Source organism: Anomalospiza imberbis, chromosome 12 (genome assembly GCF_031753505.1).
Source record: "Anomalospiza imberbis isolate Cuckoo-Finch-1a 21T00152 chromosome 12, ASM3175350v1, whole genome shotgun sequence".
In the NCBI taxonomy this organism is placed as follows: Eukaryota; Metazoa; Chordata; class Aves; order Passeriformes; family Viduidae; genus Anomalospiza; species Anomalospiza imberbis.
In genome coordinates this window covers 20,104,416-20,124,590 of record NC_089692.1, presented here as the reverse complement: position 1 = coordinate 20,124,590, position 20,175 = coordinate 20,104,416, and the positions used below count along the sequence as shown (strand labels likewise).

The 20,175-nt window shown below is 49.3% G+C and overlaps 1 protein-coding gene across 3 annotated transcripts in view; it reads left to right on the top strand.

Moving 5' to 3' along the window:
* Positions 1–20,175, top strand: part of ANKRD11 (ankyrin repeat domain containing 11) — a 131,179-nt gene that overhangs the window by 8,767 nt on the left and 102,237 nt on the right. For all 3 annotated transcript variants that reach the window (XM_068203198.1, XM_068203199.1, XM_068203200.1), the window contains exon 2: positions 13,830–13,909. The gene's annotated coding sequence lies outside the window, so the exon portion shown is untranslated. The remainder of the gene's footprint in view (positions 1–13,829; positions 13,910–20,175) is intronic.

Below are 20,175 nucleotides of genomic sequence, written 5' to 3'. Positions count from 1 at the left end.
GCTCTCTGCCATGAGGTTACCCATAGTGGTAGTGCTGCCCAGCAGCCTGGTGTCCCTGAGTCTCCTGCCCTTTTCCCTGCAGGAAAGCTGCAGGCTGCCTGGTTTTCCCTGGAATCTCACTCCACGTTAGCATCAATTTGCTTACGGTTACAGAGAAAATGACTTTTCTAACAGGGAGGCAACTGACACAGTCAGGTCTCCTCCAAGGGAGGTGGAGCCCATCAGGGGGAGCAGGGAACTCGGCCCTGGAGCCTGGGCATCCAGGAATGTTGCTCATCCTGGTGGGATCCACCTGCTTGGTGCCCTGGGAGCACGATGTGTGCAGCATAATCTGATTTGTGCCTGGAATATAAATCCTGGCTGTTGCAGGCATGCAGCCTGGGGTTTTACAAGTTCTTTTGTGAAAACAGCATTCAGCCCCTCCACTGCTGCAGCTCGGAGCTTCCCTGGAAACCCAATCCCAGCAATTAGTGAGGTTTGCAGAGGATCCTAGCAACTGCTGCTGGGGTTCCATTGGCAGGGGTTAGGTTTTGTTTTCTAGACTGTTTACGGCTGCATTCTGTGCATTGTATGGAGATACATAAACTAAAGCACAAGGAGTTCCACTTCAGCATGAGGGGGAACTTTCCTTGGAGGGTGGCAGAGCCCTGGCACAGCTGCCCAGGGAGGGCATGGGGTCTCCCCCTCTGGAGACACTCCAAACCCACCTGGACGTGTTCCTGTGCCACCTGCTCCAGGTGCCTGTGCCTTGGCAGGGGGTGGGACTGGATGATCTCCAGAGCTCCCTTCCAACCTTCCTCTGCCTGCATATCCTATGGAGGAGGGGGCCGTGGGGCAGTACTGAGCTGAAGCGATGATGGGAACGCTGCTGTGGGCTCTGCGGGAAGCTGATCCTCGGGGAAAGTGGAGCATGGCTGGAATATATTGGGTGGTGTGTGACTTTGGTGTTTGTGGGTAACCTGAGCTCACCTGTGAGGAGTTTTGTTACCCAGATACTCTCTGACCTGGCTTGCTTTTGTCAACAGCGGCTCTGGCTGCTTGGGCAGCGATGCTTTCCACGAGGGCGGTTATGTAAAACCTTAACGCGCTGCGCTCTTCCAGCTCGGCTTTACAACGAGCGCGGGGCTCCGGGTGCGACTTCAAAGGAGGGAGTTTGCTTTATGGTTGAACCTATGAGCAGTTTTATGTGCAGGGTGGAGTGAACTTGTGGAGAAGATTGCAGTTTTCCCACTGTCATAAAAAGTTACGATCCTCATGATGCGAGCATTGTTCCGTAGGCGGAGGCAGATGCGGAGGTCAGCGGGAGCGTGCACGGAGCGAGCTCGGATGTGCCAGCGCGCTGAATGCCCTGCTCTGTGCTCCCAGCTCTCCCAAACGCCTTCAAAAAGTGCCTTGTGCTCTTTCTGGGGCTTCCTGAGAAACCTGCACCTGTGTTACTCGCGGAACAGGCAGAGCATTTCCATGGGAAAGGAACTTGGCAGGGCGGCTGAGGGGGGGCTGTTTTCCAGGGCAGTATTTCAGAGCCTTCTGAAAACGTGGCGTTTCAGTGGCACAGACTGTGAGTCAGTTATTACCTCCTTCCTTTCTCTGGGCTTTTCTTTGGGGTACGAGCCAAGGGAGTTAAAAAAAAAATAACGAAGTGGCTGCATCTTGACGAGCCTCATTCCAATTAACTTCCCTCATGCTCCAGAAGATATATTCCCTAAACTGAGATACATTCCCAAAAAAAGGACTATTCAGGCTAAGTGGTGATGGTGGGAGAGTATGATCAGCTTTTACAGCCTTAACTGTGGGCTTTTCTAGAAGTATTTCAGTGGCCTGTGCTATCTTTACACCCTGGTGGGGTATAAGATTCTCCCAGCTGTGGAGTCAGCACCCCAAATTCTGAGGTATAAAACACCTTCCAGTTCTCAGTAAGTTACAGCTGATTAAAATAAGTCACTATTCCAGTTCCAGTCAGATCTCTCTAAATATAAACTTAACCTCTCGTTTAAACCATTTTCTGCTGGGATGGGGAGGCATAAATGTGGTCTTTGTTTGCAGCCAGGAAAATTAAAGGTTCACAACATTCATAAATGTGTGTTTCAGATCTTCTGGAAACCTGTTCCTTGAAGAGTGTTTCTGTTTGGAAATGGGCAAATACTTCGGGTATTCTTCAGCTTGAAGAATTTTATTCTTATGAATAGACAAAAACTTGGGGGGGCAAAAGAAAGACTTTGATCCTTCTCTTTGGGTGATCCATTAGCTGCTCCAGCTGCCTTTTATTTATTTTTGTAGACACATGTGTGAATGTAAACATTTTATCTGGAATGGCCTTGCAAATGTTCCCGCATTAACATATATTGTCATGGAGAATAATTTTCATTTAACTGTAATTTGCTTTATATTTTCCTGCCTGGTTGCCATGGAAATGCAGACGGATGTGGCAGGGACTCCTCGCAGGAGCCAGGTTATGGATTGCCTCTCTAATGGACCTCTGTTAATCACACTGCAGCCTGCACTGGAGGAACCAGGGCTCTTTGCAGGAGACACTTTATTTAGATAAACTGTGAGATGCCTGTGGTACCGGAGCTTAATATTCAGAGTTACCAAGAGTGTTTTTCCCTTCTCCAGAAGTTTTTTATCATAAGAGCAATGTATTATGATCCTGGAATTGAGATATATTTATTTAGATTTAATGTCGGTTAGACTTGATTTTCAATTTTCATTTCATTTGCTGTAATAGCTTAACTGGTAATGTTCTTTTCTGGGTTCAGTTTAAGATCTGAAACGCTTGAAACAGAGCAGTGAAACATTTGTTATCCTTAATCCCTGCGCAAGAAGCTGACTTGCTTTTCATAATAATGTGTTTGTGCTTTTGCGTTTCCTCTTGGCTGCCAGCAGGTAGAAAGGGGACAAAGACGGATTTTATTAAACTTATTACCTGTGGATTTTGGGTCTGTTTTGCACCTCTTGTTTTTGGCTGCCGTGTCCACACCACGGCTGCTGTTCTGAGCCGAGCCCACACAGCGTGTCCAGGGAAGGGAAGGGATGTGGGGCAGGGTCTGGAGCACCAGGAGGGGCTGAGGGAGCTCAGGGGGCTCAGCGTGGAGAAGAAGAGGCTGGGGGGACCCTTCGCTCAGGAGGTGTTAAAAACCACCTAGATGTGACTCGCGGTTTGGTGGTGGTGCTGGCAGTGCTGGGCTTGATGATCTCAGAGGCTTTTCCAAACTAAACTGCTCTGTGATCTCCAGGATTATCAGTGCTCAGATTCCTGACGTTCTAGGATGCTGATCTCTGCCTTTGTTGGATCCTTGGAAGGAGCTGCCTTCTAACTACTGAGATAAGAATCGATGTGGCATGGGTTCAAACTGACCTCACCAATTAACAAATGATTCATTTTTGGTTAATGGGGATGAGCTCAAGGAGAGAAAATCAACCACCCAGGATTCTTTGCTCTGGGTACTTTGATGGCAGAAACCTCAAATTGTAACTTAGAGACACGAATTTCATTTGTCTCCTGAATCAGACCCCTCCAGATGAATTTTTGGGTGGGTTTTGAAGGGAAGCTGGTTTGGCCCTTCCTTTGCTGCTGGTTGTGGTCAGACGCCCGTGGCCGGTTACGTAAGGCCGGATTACTCCAGCACGTGGATGCTTCCCCATGCATATGGTCTCACAGTTATTTCTTGGTACTCTACAGGAGGAATTGGGTAACATTTTGTTCTGTAATGCAGGATGAAGAAACCCAGCATGTTTTTCTGTAATGGCGTATAAACAAGTAGTGTAACATCCTATTTCAGGCGTTTGGAGGAGGAAGGGCTCGGGAGGGGAGGCAGGGCTGAAGCAAAGCTTTATTTTCCTAGACCTACACACCAGATTTTAGTAGCTTTGCCTTTGGTGGATGCTGGTAGTGTTACAAATGAGCTGGTTTTTGAGTGTGTAAGCTCAGTTCAGTGGGTGCTGGGGGTGGAGGAGCCTTGGTTGCAGAGGTTACCTCTGGTCCCCTCTGCATTTCTGTGTCTTTCACCAGCTGATGTTGCTGCTCTTTTGCTGCTCAGGAGGGGTGAATGTGATTCACAGTCTAAGGCCAGTCTAATTTTAATAAAAGTCTGAAAAATAGCTTGGCTTTACTCAGGACTTTTGGGTCTTGTGTGTAGACTTTTTGCATTTTTCGTATACTTTTATTTTTCCTCTCTTTTTCTGCCTGTTGTCCCATGAATACTCAGAAGTGAGCAATTGTGTTCCCCAGTGGCACATGTGGGATTCCCAAATGGACCTCTGCAGGTGGGTAGGTGAGGCAGTCTGCATCCAGGCAGTGCCATCTCTGAGCTCGTGGATGGGACAGCCAGAATACCTGGCAATTTATGAAATAATAAACTCTGTAATTATTGATTACGCTCTAATTCATAGTTTTGCTGGTGTTTTATTCAATTTTTTGGCCTCCTGGATCTGAGGCGGTGATCCCTGCACACCTGCCAGGTGTTTTTCCCAAAGGTGTGTCCCTGAAGGGTTGGTGATGAATGGCACTGTTGTAGGTAGAAGCTGATGTGACTAAGTCACCTTTTGTGGCCTGGGAATGGACTCCTGCACCTGATAATTGGGTTAAACATTGGCTCATGGTAGCCAGGAGAGCAGAGAGGCTTTGGTAGCCATTGAAGTGTTTGGCTGCCTTGGAAGCTTCACTTTGAGGATATTCTTCACCGGGATTTGGAGTGCCAGGACCAGGGGAATGGCTTCACACCGCCAGAGGAAAGGGTTAGCTGGGATATTGGGAAGGAATCCTTCCCTGTGAGGGTGCTGAGGCCCTGGCACAGGTGCCCAGAGCAGCTGTGGCTGCCCCTGGATCCCTGGCAGTGCCCCAGGCCAGGCTTGGAGCCACCTGGGCTAGTCAAAGGTGTCCCTGCCATGGCAGGGGTGGAACTGGATAAGCTCTAAGATCCCTTCCAACCTGAACCATTCCGTGATATTTTTCAGGTTCGCTCACTTGGGTTTGGACAGCAGCTAGTGCTGCTTTACCAGTACTCACAGAAAAGGGTTAGTTACAGGTAAAACATAAGGCCAAACTGTTGTTCTGCTCCTTTCAGTCTCCTGGACACTCGGGTTGACTTTGAGCCCCTCATCCCATGTTGTGATGAGCTGTAGGGGGTGGGGAGGTTAGAGGAGCTGCCTTGTGTGCAGTCGTGGGAAGAGGGATTTCTTCAGGGAATGGGTGAATTGTTTCCTTCTGCTCTGAGCAGCCTTTTAATGAGCTGCCCTCTCCAGGGTGCGGAGAGATGAACCTCCCATGGCTATCTCCAGCCTGGGAGGCTTCCACCACATCGCTGCCTTCGGATCCTTGGAGCTAAAAATACATCCATGCTGCACAGCAGACTCCAGGCACGTTAATCTGTTCCCTTTAGGAAGCAGGCTTGTGGTACTGGATGAACTGCTGTGGAAATTTTATTTTTGCTGTGCAGCGTTACCAGTTTTCTTCTTCCAACGGAAAAATGTCGTGGAAATCGTTCTGGTTGGAATTCCCTCTCTGACAACAATAGCAGCAATGGGGTGGGGTGCTTTGGAATTGTTTAGCGAGGAAAAGTTTTGGAGGAGCAAGCTCTCCGGGCTGCTCTGGCTCCACCGCGTGATTCCTCTGCGCCCTTCGGGCTCCTGCAGGAGCGTTCCCACCACTGGCTTTCGGGATACTTCTGACCGCTGCTGGCTCTTCCAGCACAGCTCTGTAGGAATGCTTTGTCTCTATGGGAGCTGGGTTGCTCTCTGCCACCTTCCCCCCTTCAGCTGGGCTCATTTGGCTGTAATTTAGCGTGCTTTCCTGGGATGGGGAGGAATGGGAGCCTGCCAGGCTAACACTCAGAGCTCTCCCGGAGTTACTGCTACCTCTGAGCACAGTGATTCATCCCCAAGGCAGGCACAGCTCCCTGCAGCTCCAGCCATGCTCACACCGTGTGCTCCAGGCTCCCTGGCCGCAGGCTCAGCTGGGATGCTGCTCTTTGCTGCCAGCCTTTGTTCCCAGGTAACTTCGGGAACATTTTAGGGCAGCAGCAGCGCGAGGGCTGCTTTACGCACAGCACTGAGGGGCTGGAGCTGCGCTTTCTGCCTGGTGTTGAACAGCTCAGTGCTGATTCTCTGCACGAGTTCCAACTTGAGCTGCTGCTGTTGGTGCCAGCAGTTTGAGGTCTGGGATCCGGGGTGACTCGCAGCGAGGGTTGCGCAAGCGCGCGTAGCTCCGGCCTCAGCGCTTGGTTTTCTGCCTGCTCCAGCAGACATGGCTTTTGGCTCTCCAGCTGCTTAAGATTCAGAGTGTATTTTCTTCCTTTGATGTTTGGCTTACCTTGACAGGCTGAGAGAGCTGGGCTTGTTCAGCCTGGAGAAGAGAAGGTTCTGGGCAGACCTTAGAACCCCTTCTGGTCATAAAGGGGCTCCAGGAGAGCTGGAGCAGGAGTCTGCACAAGGGCCTGGAGTGGCAGAACAAGCAGGACTGGCTTCTAACTGAAAGAAGGAAAGATTTAGCTTGGATATTAGGAGTAAGTTTTTGCTTAGAGGGTGGTGAGGCCCTGGCACAGGGTGCCCAGAGAAGCTGTGGCTGCCCCTGGAAGTGTCCAAGGCCAGACTGCTCAGGGCTTGGAGCAACCTGGGACAGTGGAAGGTGTCTCTGCCCATGGCAGGGGTGGCACTGAATGGGTCTCTTCCAACCTAACCCATCCCGTGATGTTGACACAGGAGCTCACCTGCTCCACCAGCCTCTGTTTTCCCTGGATGTGCTGCCTTGCTGCTGCTCATTAGCACGGGCTCAGTCACAAGCTGCTCAGACAGCCTAAACCATTTGTAAGGAAACTGTCTTTAAAGTATGGATGGCATTAGAGGGATTCAGGCTTAAAATTAGAAACTGTTTATGATGCACAGTTGTAGTTGTTTACCTTGAACCATAATTATCTTATTTCCTGAGTTAAAAACGTCACGTCAGCTTGCTGAAGCAAGATTTGATGACAAAGGAATTGTTTTTAGCCACCAGCAGAGCAAAGAACACTTCAAAATGTGTGTCTAAATATGATTTTATAACCTAAAGTGTACCACAGTCAGGATTCTAAATTGGCTCTGGAAGTTGCGTGGGCTTATGGGCCGGCCATTTGGCCGGGGATCAAGGGACGGGGTTTAATCCTGACTCCGTCCTTTTGTCCTCTGAGCGTTTTCCTTGCCACCCTCTGTGCTGTGTGTTTGGATGGCCTGTGTTGGAGGGGAGGGCTGTGCCCTTCCTGGGGAGCAGGGCTGTGGTGCTGCAGGGCTGAGGCTCCCCCACCCTCCGGCCAGGGCCAGGAGCCCGGCCAGCCTCTCCGAGCAGGGAGCGGTGGCCAGAGCAGCATCGGGAGATTCCTGCTGGACTGGCAGCTTCAGCTGCTTCATGGACAAGCTCTGGAGTGCCCGAGAGGGCAGCTGGGCACCAGCAGCTGAGCAGGGGCAAAACCTGCATCCCTCAAGCCTCTCTGAGCAGCCGGGGCTCCTCAGAGGGCACAGACAGATATTTGACTTCCTTGTTTCAGCATTATTACTTATTATTGTATTTCCTTATTTCAGTATTCAGCAGCGCTCTCCGATCCCCTGTGGCTGAGGCAGCCTGTGCCCTCCTCACACCCCTTTCCAGCCTGGATTTCTGTACCCTGAGTGAGACAGCAGCTGCTCCTTCTTACCTGTGCCTGGTGCTGCCAGGATGCTCCTTTCTCGGGAGAACGGAAAGTGGGAGGGGAGCAGCTTCTTTAATGATGACAACTGCTACTTAAACCTGTTCAGGGCTTAGAATAGAAAGGAAGAGAGATCAGTGGAAGCTGTAGGTGCTTTCAATGTATGTGGGATTTTTAAGGAATCTTTTTATTCTGACCTTAACTTGCCAGGCCCCAGACAATAGGGGAGGGATGCTGTGTGGAAATCAAGGAGGTGCTTCCTTTCAGCTCTTCCTTTGCTGTGTAATTTGAGGTGGTTGTGAGGCACTTGTAACTCAGGAATTGTAGACTTGGGCACGTTCTACAATTACATTTTTCACGTTGCTTTCTGGGGACCTCCTGGATTGTCCAGCCAGGTAATGGTGTCTGAGCCTACATACCTGGGTGTGGGGCTGCCACCTGCATATTCCTAAAAAACCTGTATTTGAGTTGTTGAAGTCTGGTTGTAACATTCCTGTCACCACAGAGAGTTTTCTTGGCTCGGGAGGTGATATTCAGCCAGCTCAGAATCCAGCCAGAAGCCACTCCATGGATGTTTGCTGTGTTTTTCCCTCTGTGAGGGAGCCTGTCTGTTCTTGAAGGCTGAACTTGACTTCCTTGACTCCTCCTTGGCTAATTAGTGTTTTAAAATGGGATGCTTGCATCTTTTTCACCAATCAGCATTCAGAAGGGAAAGGAAATAGTTCAGATATTAATAGTAACCTGTATCCAATTTGCCACGGAATTACACGGATGCAAATGTCTGGGACTGCAGAGGTGACAAATGTGTCTGTCACTCTTTTCTCTTGAAAAATGGTATTTTCTCGATGTGTTAAAACCGAGCACAGAATAGGAAACGCAGATTTCATTTTTAATAAGTAGAGCTCGTTGTGGCCTAGTGGCATTATTCACCCTCCTGCTTCCCTTAGGAGGAGGTTCTGAGGGAACTGAGTGGGACTTGGTGGCACGAAGGCACAGGGAGGGATTCGGTCTGGGGTGGGCAGGGACGTGTTTGTCCCACCTCACTCGTATTTAGGAGCGATGGAAAGGAGGAGGAGCCTGAGCTATGACAGCAGCTGTGAGCTCACCTTAAATTATGGCTTTAATTCCAGAAAACCTCCACCCTTCTTGCCTTCACTGGGTCAGTGAAGTTCAACATCTTGGACCTTAATCCCCATTCCTGCAAGTCTCCAAGGCCAGGTTGGAAGGGGCTTGGAGCAAGCTGAGATAGTGGAAGGTGACCCTGCCCAAGGTGGGGCAGGAACAAGATGAAATTTGAGGTTCCTTCCAACCCAGACCATTCTGTGATGTCATCACAGATTCTGACCTCCCCTAATTCACTGTGGATCTCCAAACAGCTTGGTCATCCCTGAATTTAGACTTCTGTCAACCCCCAGTTCCTAGGGGCTGCATTGTCCATGCAATTCTTTCAGTTAAAACTCTTAAAGGACAATTTGTTTTCCCAGGAACCACATCTTTCCTGCCCTTTGTGCTTATTGCAGTGGGACACATTAAACCTTGGGCTCTTCAGCCCACACAAGTGTCTGTGTTTTTGAGAACAGTATCAGCTTATTTTGTATTTTTTACTGAGTAGCACACACAACACAAGCTTTAAAAGCTGTAGATCTCAGCATACATTTTATCTGCAGGGCAAAAATAAAGAAACTTCAAGAATATATCACCTGCTTTCGTTCCGAAAGCCATCTAATTAAATTTTACTTGATGCTACAATTTTGTCACAACCAAACACGCTGAAAGGTGGTTTTTTTTTTTTTTTTTCCAGGACTAGTGGAATTCTCTGCGTGCTTTGGCTTTTCACTTGGGTAGCTGCTGCTGTTTGAGCATAGTTGGGTTGTGATTGCTGCGGGAATATTCATAAATTGTAGTGAAAGGCAAGTCCTGGAGCTCACCCCAGTGCTGGAATCTCTCTGAAAAGGGTGGGAACGTGAGGGTTTGCTCTGTGTGTGCGCCTGGAGGTGGCTGTGCTGGGAGCCCCTGATAGGCTGCAGGGGGTATTTATCTCAAATTTATGTGGATTTCTTGGAAGCAGCTCTTTATCCCCCTTCAGATCCACAGAGCAGCACCTCTTCTTTTCCTCCTCTTTCTAGAGAGTCCTGAGCTGCATGGAGTGGTCTGAGGGTGCTTTTCCAGGCTCCTGAGGGAAATTGCCACAGATCTGATGAGCTGCATTCACTGTCCATCCCTTGAGGGGCCAGGAAAGCTTTCCTGCTGTGCTGGGCATGGCTGTTCTGGCTCTCAGTGGGACGGGACAGGCAGAGCTCCAGAGACAGGGATTTCTGCACTGTTTCTGTATGGATGGCATGTTTTCTTCCCCCAGCTCCAGCAGAAGGAACCCATGGATATTTATGGAAGATACATGGGCTTTGTAATGCTGCTTATGCTTCTTCCCCCATTCCCCAGTCTCCATTTTCTCAGGTTCTGGGATTACAGTGGAATTTTAAGCATTTTTCCCCATTTCAGCAGGTGAAAGCTCTGGCTGTGCTCTGTCAGGCTGTGCAGGCAGGCACTGAGCTGTGCCTATGGAGTGCATTGGAAAACACTTCCAAATTTCCCCTCCCTCCAAATTTGCTGTACTTGTTCCTCCTTGATTCTGTACGGGAGGTAATGGAGCTTGTCGGAGAGCCGGAGCTCCGTGGGTCTCGGGTGCTCCCCTGGGCATCTTTTCACTGGAGCCCTCAGAGAGATGCCTTATTGAAATTCTGTCTCTTCCTGGAATTATTTTGAGGGAAGCAGATGAGTGCTGTGCAAAAAGGTTCTCTTATTCCCCAGTGATTTTTTTTTCCATTCAAAAGTTGGTCTAAACCAGAATCTAAATCTCTGATATCCTCTTATGCTGCTTAGTTCTGGATCACTATAAAATCTGAATTGATGCAAGTCTGACTTAGGGTCCAAATACAACTCCTTCCCTCAAAGAAACACCAATGGTGAGGCACACATTTCTGGGGACATTGGCCTCTGGATTTCCTGGGATGAGACAGCAGCAGTGGCTTCTTTCCTGCTCCCTGTAAAATGGAGATTTAAGCAGAACCTTTCTGCATTATTGATCAAATTTAGAAACATTGAGGTGTATGAAGCCATTGAATCTCAAACACATTTTTCATGGGGACCCTTGCAGGGGACTCTGCATCTGCACAGAACTGGTTTATTCCTTCAAGGAAGCCAATTCCCACCTCGCTGCTGGGACCAGTTGCTGTTGCTGCCACATCCCAGCTGCTCTGGTGTGAAGAGTCTATAGCTCATGTCAGTATTTTTCAGGTCACAGCTTGGGATTGTAAAGCATTTTCCATCTTCAGATACTAATTTCTGTGAAGTTACAAGATACCCTTTTATTAAGGAGGTTTGAATTATATAAATTCCCAATTTTTTTCGATGGAATGCTGGCAGAAGTTTCATGCTGTGCTCTGAATGTGAAGTCCTGATCTGTGTGTGGGTGCAGCAAGAATCACTGATGCAGGGAGGTGCTGAGGGACCCCGTGGTCAGCGTTAAGACCATGAGTTGGTAGGAAAATGTAGAAGTTTACACATTTATATATTTATTTTGGTGGAATCCTCTGCTTGCCCAGAGTTCCCAAGTTGCTTCGCGTTAACAGAAAATAAAATATCCCAAGTCCTGCAAGACTGAACCTGTTCTAAACCAGAATCTGGCCACCTTGAGCCCTTGGTTATTTGGTGTTTTTGTGGCCATTTGAAGGCACAGGCAGACCAGTGTGTGCCGTGGTTCTCTGCTGGTGGCTCCTGTGCCCTGACCACGAGCTCAGCAGGGTTGGAGCATTGTCCGTGGTCAGCCCTGCAGGTTCCCAGGAGGGACAAGGGCAGTGATGATACTTTGTGAAGTGATGCATTTTCATCAGCTAAAGCTAAGAAAATGGGATGGCTAGACGTGTTTATTAATTATAATGTGGCTTTTGGAAGTGGAGCTGGGTTTAAATTGAAACGTTGGATTCCGCGCAACAGGAACGTTGTGTGAGTGACCCGACCACGTAGAGCCAGTGAGGCTGTGCTGGGCATCTCCCACTGGAGGATTTGCTGCATTCCTAAGTGATTTGATAACAATTTCATTTAAAAATGGTGCCATGTTCGTTGTGAAAATTACTTGGCTCACGTGTGGTCGCTGTTTCAGCGTTACGATGCTTTACGTATGTTTATGTGTGAGCCAAGGAATGAATAAATCTGCTGTACGTGGGCCAGCAAGCAGCTGTAAATAGACCTTGAAAATGGTGTATCAGTGTCCAGGGACTGATTTCTGTAGACCTTTTGGTAATTTTGTTCACAGCTGATCACAATTGTTGCCCAGAGAAGCTGTCCAAGGCCAGGTTGGAGCAGCCTGGGCTAGTGGAAGGTGTCCCTGCCCATGAGAGGGGATGGAATGGGATGAACTTTGGGCTCCTTCCAACCCAAGCCATTCCATCGTTTCCTGACAGTCACTACTGTCAGCAAGCAGCACTGCTGCATTTCCAGACAACGTAGTTGGAAGTTCAGCTGTTTTCCCCCCAGTTTCTCTCTTATTGCTGTTGAAATGCTAATTAGTGATATGACTGTTACTATGGAGAAGAGGATAAAAGGAGTAGGGGAATCCTGCTGGAAAAGGTGCTGTGCAAGCACTGCCATCGTGCTCCATAGGGCTGCAGTTCCCATCAGGGGATCCCTCAGTGCCCCAGGGCTCCTTGGCCTTGGAAAAATCCACGAGGTAGCCGTGTGTCTGTATGTCCTTTGCTCTTCTCAAAGGAAAATGCCAGAAAACTTCCATTCTGCTCATCTGGAGAAGTTTACCTGCTGTAGGATTCCTTTCTTTGAGTCAGGACCTTGGGCTTTCACATCTTCCTCTGGGTTTTGGGGTTTATTTTGGCCTGTTCCTTTCCACTGAGGTTCCCAAGACTTCCCTCAGCACAGCTGGAAGCAGCTCTACCCTGGATGCAGCTGCATTGCTCATCTGGACATCTTCCCTTTGGCTTTTCACTGGGGAGTGAAAGTTTCCCAAAACAAACAGGGCTCTCCCAGGGTTCCCGATCTCCTGCACTGTGTATCAGCCCCAGCTGGCCTCAGAGTCTCTCCTGGATGGTTCTTGGGAGGAACCATCCCATTGGGAAGCAGCTGTCCAAGTCCAGCTACATCAGAGAAGTCGTTTGTAAGGTGACGAGCGGCGGTAAAGCATAAAATCGTCACGAGCTCTGCAAGGCAAGAAATTCAGATTTTTTCACTGTAACTGGAGCAGGGGTTGGTCACTGTGTCCCTTGGTGTGGTCTGCAGTGCTCAGAGATTGGACGGAACATGGGGTTTTGGGGAGCTTGGCATGAGCAGGGCGTGGAGCTGGCCGTTCACCCTTTCACCTGTTTAAGCAGACCAGAATAACATCACTGGGACTGGGGAGGGCCCAGTGCTCCCAGCGCCTCGGGGTGCTCATTTCCATACCTGTGGGTCCCTCACCATCCCACTGAGCTCCTCCAGCTTGGGAACGCTGAGGAGGGCAGGTTTTGGGCTTGGGATCTGCCAGGCCTTTCATGTGTGCCAGTTAATGAATGTAATTCCCCTTGGCCTTGGGTGCTGAGAGCTCCTGCTGGTTCCTGCCCTGCATCAGAAATTTCACTTTGGGAATTTGTAGCTGGAAAAACATCCTTGAAAGTACAGCAAGAGGTGGTCAAAAAAAAAAAAAAAAAATCAAGTTAGAGCTTTGCAATAGATCCACTGCTATTCAGAACAAAGGTGTGCTTGAAAAGAGAGCGCTTGTGCCATGGATAATTCCATGGGGGTTGTTTGGGAAGGTGAATTCCTGGCACAGGAGCTCCTTCTGGCCCTGCCTGTCTTTGGGTTCATGAGCTGCTCAGGGTTTGGGGGAGTGACATGCCCTCACTTGTAAAAAAAATGCCTCTAAGCCCACCCAGATGGTTCCAGGAACCTTGAAGCAGGTGATTTTAAAAAACAGCTATTATCAGAAAGTTATGGAAGAAGGTGGATGCTTGGCCGAGCTCCCACTCTTTCCTTTATTCCTCTGTTTGTGCAGAGTCGCTATCAGGAAGTTTATTTGTGGATTAGGCAAGGGTTTGTACTTGGTAACCTTCATGTACTCAAATCCCGTGTGCGTGTTGTGAATAAAATTCACTTGTTTTAATTTTATAATGAACAAATTCCTGTGTTTTTCAGATTACACAGCGTTTTTGGGACACGCCTCTGTTGGATTTTAATATATGTCCTGTGAAGAACAGCTTTCAGCTATGGAATCGGTAAATATTGACTTTGCTTCTGTCCAAAATTTCTGGTTTATTCCCTCACAAGTGCTTGTCTCTCTGTTGGACTGTTTGGTTTTGCCTTTTTAAAATGTTTTTCTTTATTTTCTGAAATTTGAAAGCAAAAAAATTGCAAGTTCTATGGAATATATAAAAGGTACTAACCAAGAATATTTTGGGAGTTGTCTGTAGTCCTGAGATGTCTTTTTAATTTCAGATAATTTTGGATATAGCAAGTTTTTCTCTGACCTCAGTGAAATAAAAGTGAACTTTCCTGCGTGGGCAGTTCCAGCAGAGGTTTGCCCAGCAGACTGTGCAGCTTGGTGCTGCTGACTGCTGAGTATTAAATAATGCCTCTTTCTTTCTCTCTCTTTGCTTTCAAAATGTCTTGAAAAAAACCCAAAGTCTCTAAGTTTCCCAGTGTTATGTCTCCTTGTGATTAGCCTAATTGAAACAGATGGCACCTACGTTTCGTTTTGGGCAGAGAAACCTCCCAATCTGCTGGGACTACAGTTGGATGCAATGTTAGGATTCAACTTTTTGGGAGCATTAACAGATGCAGAAAGAACAGGCTGTGGTAGAGTGGAGTTTGGGGGGAAAAAATGGGATTTTTGCCTCTGTTTTGTGCGAGCGGGTGGGAGAGGCTGGTGCTGTGCTGGAAATCCCGGTGGTGTGGCTGGAGCTGGAGGCAGGGGTTGTTCTGGATGGGTTTTTTTTTGCTGTGCTGGTGGTTTGGTGTGGTGGGAGCTGAGCAGAAGCTGGGTGGGCTCAGCCGGGCAGTGCCTGTCAAGGGGAGCTGTGTGAGGCTCGGGTCACCCCCTGCCTGGCCAGGAATCCTGTGGAGAAGGCTCCCAGTGGATAATACAGAGTGTGGCTCCTGCCTTGGGGCCCTGGGTCCTTGGCTGACCTCTGGGTTCTGTGGGATTATTTGTGATGAGGTTGTCAGCACGAGAGAGGCTGCTGCTGGAGAGCTGCTCCGTGTAGCGCAGCCCTGCCTTTGCAGGCTGATAGGTGTCCTTTCTCCTGGATTTTGAGGAAAAAGATACTTAAAATCGTTGTGTTTCGTGTGGCCGTGATAATTTTGAAGTTTTCAGATGCAGACAAGATGTTATTTCAGCTTCCCCTGGTGAATATTAATAGCAGGAGAAGCCTTTCACAGTAAGACAAAGCAGAGCAGGCATCGGTGACTCGTGGTGTCGTTAGGTAATTAAAGTGTATCAGGTGTGAGCCTTTTTCCTGGTGTGTGCAGGAGCTCTGTCCTCCTTCCTGGGAGCTCTGCGGGGCCCTGAAAAACCCAGCTCAGCCCTGACATCAATTATAAATCAGGCTGGTTGCTGTTTGCTGCCTGTTTTATTTCGTAGCTGGGCACAAAGCTTTTCCTTCTGAGTTTTGGAGTAAGTGACGTTTGGCTTTCTGAATGCAAACTGCCCTTTTCAAGCCAGGATAACAAAAACTTACCCAAAATCCAGGTGTGTTTGCACAGCCCTGTTTGGAAGGGTTTGCTTGAAGCAAGCCAGGTCATCTCAGAGTCGTGGAGTGGTTTGGGTTGGGAAGGACCTTAAAGCTGGTCTTGTTCCAGCCCTCACCGTGGGCAGGGACACCTTCCACTGTCCCAGGTCGCTCCAAGCCCCGGACTTGCAGGGATGGGGCAGCCACAGCTTCTCTGGGCAGTGGTGTTTGCTGCTGGTTTTGCTGTTGGCAGCAGGAGTGGCTGCACCACTCTGGGCTTCTCCTGGCCTTTGGTGACCCCGCTGCACCCCAGCACCGTCACGGCCGGCTGGTGCCACCGTGTTCCCGACACCTTCCCGGGGAAGCAGAGGGGTCAAGGCTTTCTCCAAGCAGCAGCTTTGGTGGAGGCTTTGGCGGTGGTGTTTCAGGGAGTTCCTGATGAATATGCAGGTGTGGGATTAAAGGGATGAATGAGGAGCAGAATTGCTTTCCGAGCTGCAGCCGCGCGTTCTGACCTCCCGAGAAGGGCACGATTGTAAAGCCGAGGCCTGGAGTGGAAAAGCAATTACAATACATGCTGCCAGGATTGAATTGTCCTCGGAAAGTCAGATGCTGCAATAATGGGAGCGTTGTTTAGGTGGAACGTGACTTCACTTAACTGTTTTTCTGTTAATGCTCTGAAACGTGTTCACGTGCGGCTCTCAGGTCTTGCTGCTCTGGGGGGAATCGAGCTCACTATTCCACCAGGAAGATATTTCTCTGCAGGAGGTGTTCTTCTGAGCTTGCTGCCTTTTTTCCCCCCTGGGTTTCAATTCTTACCCCTTCCAGGTTAGAGGGGCTGGAAGAAAACCCTATGGCAGTGCAGTGTACATTGAGTCTTTAGGGTGTTGGTCATTGTGGAGCCAGGGAGAGCTTTCCATGGGGTCCTGGGGTATGGAAATGTTGGCTGTTGGGTTGAGAAGTTGGTGTGTTATGAAACAGGGCCTGGGGAGGGGAAGCCATGCACAAGGGGGATTAATAGTCTGAGAAAGCTGGGATTGTTCAGCCTGTGGGAGAGGAGACGCTGGAGAGACCTTCAGACGTTCTTCCACTGCCTCAAGGAGCTCCAGGAGAGCTGGAGAGGGACTTTGGGCAAGGGATGGAGGGACAGGACAAGGGGCAGTGGCTTCCCACTGCCAGAGGACAGGGTTAGTGGGATATTGGGAAGGAATCCTTCTCTGTGAGGGTGCTGAGGCCCTGGCACAGGTTCCCAGAGAAGCTGTGGCTGCCCCTGGATCCCTGGCAGTGCCCAAGGCCAGGCTGGACAGGGCTTGGAGCACCCTGGGCTGGTGGAAGGTGTCCCTGCCATGGCAGGGGTGTGAATGGGATGAGCTTTGAGGTCCCTCCCAACCCAAACAATTCCATGGTCCAATGCAGCATTAAAGCAGGGCTGTGTGGCTTGTGGGTTTGCTGACTTCTGCTGGAGCCCTTTCTCTTGGAAAAACAGAGATTTTGGAGGCTCCACGAAGCAGCTGGGTGGCTCTCCAGGTGCGGGTTTGCCCGGAGCGTTTCAGCAGAACCAGTTTGGGTTTGTTCTGCTGTGTGGCCCAGCCTGGGAAGGGGAGGTGGGGCTGGTGGGGAACACCCCAGCTCCTGCTCTGTCCTCCCTGGCAGTGAGGCGGGTCTGCACGGCCCCTAGGAGCAGTAAATGTTTGTGTGGCCATGTGCTGAAGGGACACAGTCTAAATTTAACTTTTAAACCCATATCTTCACTGCCAGCAGAGGTTAAGCAGAGGTGGCTTAACTGTGAGCCTGGAGTTCTTTGTGGGTCAAACAAGCCTTGAATTTTTGGACACAAAACCCTGCTGAGACCTACAGGAAAGAGCTTTAAATCCTTTCCCCTGTCCCCGTGAAAAAGCTGCTTTTTCAACTGTAATCTCAGCACAAGCATTTGCTTTGAGTGGTTGAATTGCTGCTTTTACAGTTCTCTGTATTTTCCTAGAATTTGTTAAATTGCCAACATTATTCACATGGCACTTTTGGCAGGTGCCACCTACATGCCCTCAATTTGAAGGTACCTTTCAGGAGCAGTGTAGGTAGGGAGGCTCCTCTGGTGCATGTCAGATGTTGGAGAGCGCAGCACTTCCATTAATTCACTTTCCCTGACCTTTCCACTGCTAATAAGCCAAGCTGGAGCACAATGCAGCACCTTAATGAACAGACCTGAGCTGAGCAGGGGCTGCTTTGAAAAATGTCTTGCTTGCCTTGTTCGTTGGGTGTAATTTTGGTCCATTTATTCACCATGGCACAGATGAGAGTTCTTGGTGAGAGCAACCCACAACCAAATACGACCCTTTTTCTCCTTCCTGTAGTGTGTAGAACTAGAGAAAACCTGTCAATAACTGCTTGAAAAGAAGCAAAATGGTTGGTTGGGCTTTTTCTCTGAATCTACTTGGTTTTGAATAATTTTATTCTCTGGGGGGCTATATTGTGATCAGAAAAATCTCATTTTTAGAAGAAACATACTTTTGAGTTAGGATTTTGTAGATTTATGTCAGCTCATGCAATGTACACTGGAAAATGCATACTTCTGGGTTATGAATTTGTAGATTAGGATCAAGTAACATGTAATGTACAGTTAAAAATCACGTTTGCATTTGGGAACAAGTTAATTAAAACAAGCAGACAGTACACGGGGTCATCATTTCCAGAAACTGCCAGCCTGTTATTTCACAGAGAAGTCTCCTGAGCCACCCAGCCCGGGTGACACAGGGAGGCTGGGTTTTTGGGGAAGGGATCTGGAGCTTTCTGGACCAGTTCCTGCTTCCATTGTTGTGCAACGGTGTTCCTGGGTGTGACCTCTTGGGAAAGTAAAAGTGCTGGGGGGCAGGCTGTGGGCTGGTGAGGAGGGTTTTATTTATTTATGGGTGTTCCACAGAGCACCCAAGCGTGCTCTTGAAAGTTGTGGCCTCCGCCCTGAGGAAGTGACACTGGCTGGGGAATGAAGTGGCAGTGTGACACATGGCTGTGGCTGCAATGCCTTGTTTTCCAGAGGTGTCCATCGTGGTGTGATTAAGTGCAGATGATGCTCTTGGCAGCAGGAGCTGTGCAAGATGTTCCCACCTCCGGAGCTCGCGGGCCAAAGGCCCACAGGGAGGACCAGGCTCTCCTGCTGCACTTCTGGGATGAAGCTTGGGACGTTCTTGTCCCCTTTTGTCTAGGTAGTGGTGATCCTGATGTTTTGACGTTCAGATCTTGAATTCTTTAGGATTTAGTTATTTTGGTTCTTCTTAAAGGAGGGGAGTGGTTTTGTGTTTAGGGAATTCATGTCTGCCGCGGGGATGGCTGATGGAGATGCATCAGTGGCTTTAGTGGGGCTGCAGGTGGGACAGTCATTGTCCAAGGAGCAGTCAGCTCCTGGGCACCCTGGGAGGTGGGAATGAGGTGGGAATTGTGGCTCAGAGGTGTTCTGTAGCAGGAGACCCGGAGTGTGAATTTATGGAAACCTTGTATGGAAGGCGATTTAGCTGAGCCACCCAAGAGTCTGACACAAACAGGCAGGTGGAGCCTGGATCTGGAACAGGACATGGAAAAGTGGGAAATGGTTATTGCAAGCAGAGGCAAAAGTGATGGATCTGCCTCACTGATAGCCCTCGGAAGGGGACTTCTGACAAAACCAGGAAGCAATTCTGAAAAATAAGTCTAAGATGTTGGCTTGCCTCGTCCCTGGGAGTGTTCACAGTGAGACTGGATGGAGCCTGCAGCAACCTGGTCTTGTGGAAGGTGTCCCTGCCCATGGCAGGGGTGGGATGGGATGAGCTTTAAGGTCCCTTCCAACCCAAACCATTCTGTAGCTCCGTGCTGAGTGTGGAGATGGGCAGCAGGCCTTAGCAATGTTTGTTTCCTTGGCTCAGTTCTTGGCAGAGCTTTGATTTTGGAACAACGGGAAAACAAGGGCTGAGCTTTGCTGGCTCAGCCTGATTCCTTCCTGGCTTAACGAGATGCTTGAGGACTCGCTCAGGTGTTCCAGCAGGTTTTTTTTTGCTGCTGGGTGATATCCCTGTTTTATGGTGGCGTGCTGGACTTCTCCAGAAATCCAGAGCTGAATTGTGTTTAGCAAGTTCCTGCCTTAAGGAGTGTTTTGATCTTGGGTTGTGACTGGACAGGCTGATTGTTTCCAGTTGCTGGAGACATGCAGGAACTGGGAGAGGGGAGGTTTTGGTTTTTGCAGGAACTTGAGAACATGAAGGGAGTGAGGGGCCGTGGGCTGTGCCCACCATGGCAGAGGCTGCCGGGGGCTGGAATTCCCAGAACTGCTCCCTGTGCCTGGGTGTTTTGGGAAGCTGACACGCCTGGCTTTGGCCTCAGAAGTGGCTTTGGGTTGGTGGACAAACACTGAGAGCTCTGCTTTCCCTCAGAGCTGTTTCATCCCTGGCCTGCCTTCCCCTTCCCACAGCCCTGGCTCGTTGCGGAGCGGGCAGATGGCTGCAGGAGCTGCCTCGGGTGTTTTGGGAAGGCACAGCCCTTGGTGAGGGCCGAGGCAGAGCAGCAGTGAGGAAAGTGCAGTTCTGGAGCTGTGGGACTGGCTGAGCTTCCCCCAGAGCAGCGTCTCAGCTGCGACGTTTTTAACTCTTGAATTTGGAACAGACTTAGCAGCTCACCTTTGGGGGTGGGAGCTTGGGAGGCTGTCAATACTATTGCCTGGAACCATCTGTTCCTACCACTAAGTAGCTGCAAAAATCAGTAATTCATTCTTTTTTTTTTTTTTTTTTTTGGTGGAGCTTGGGTGTAAATCTTCTCCCTTGTTATTTTTATGGGCTCCTTCATTATGGAAG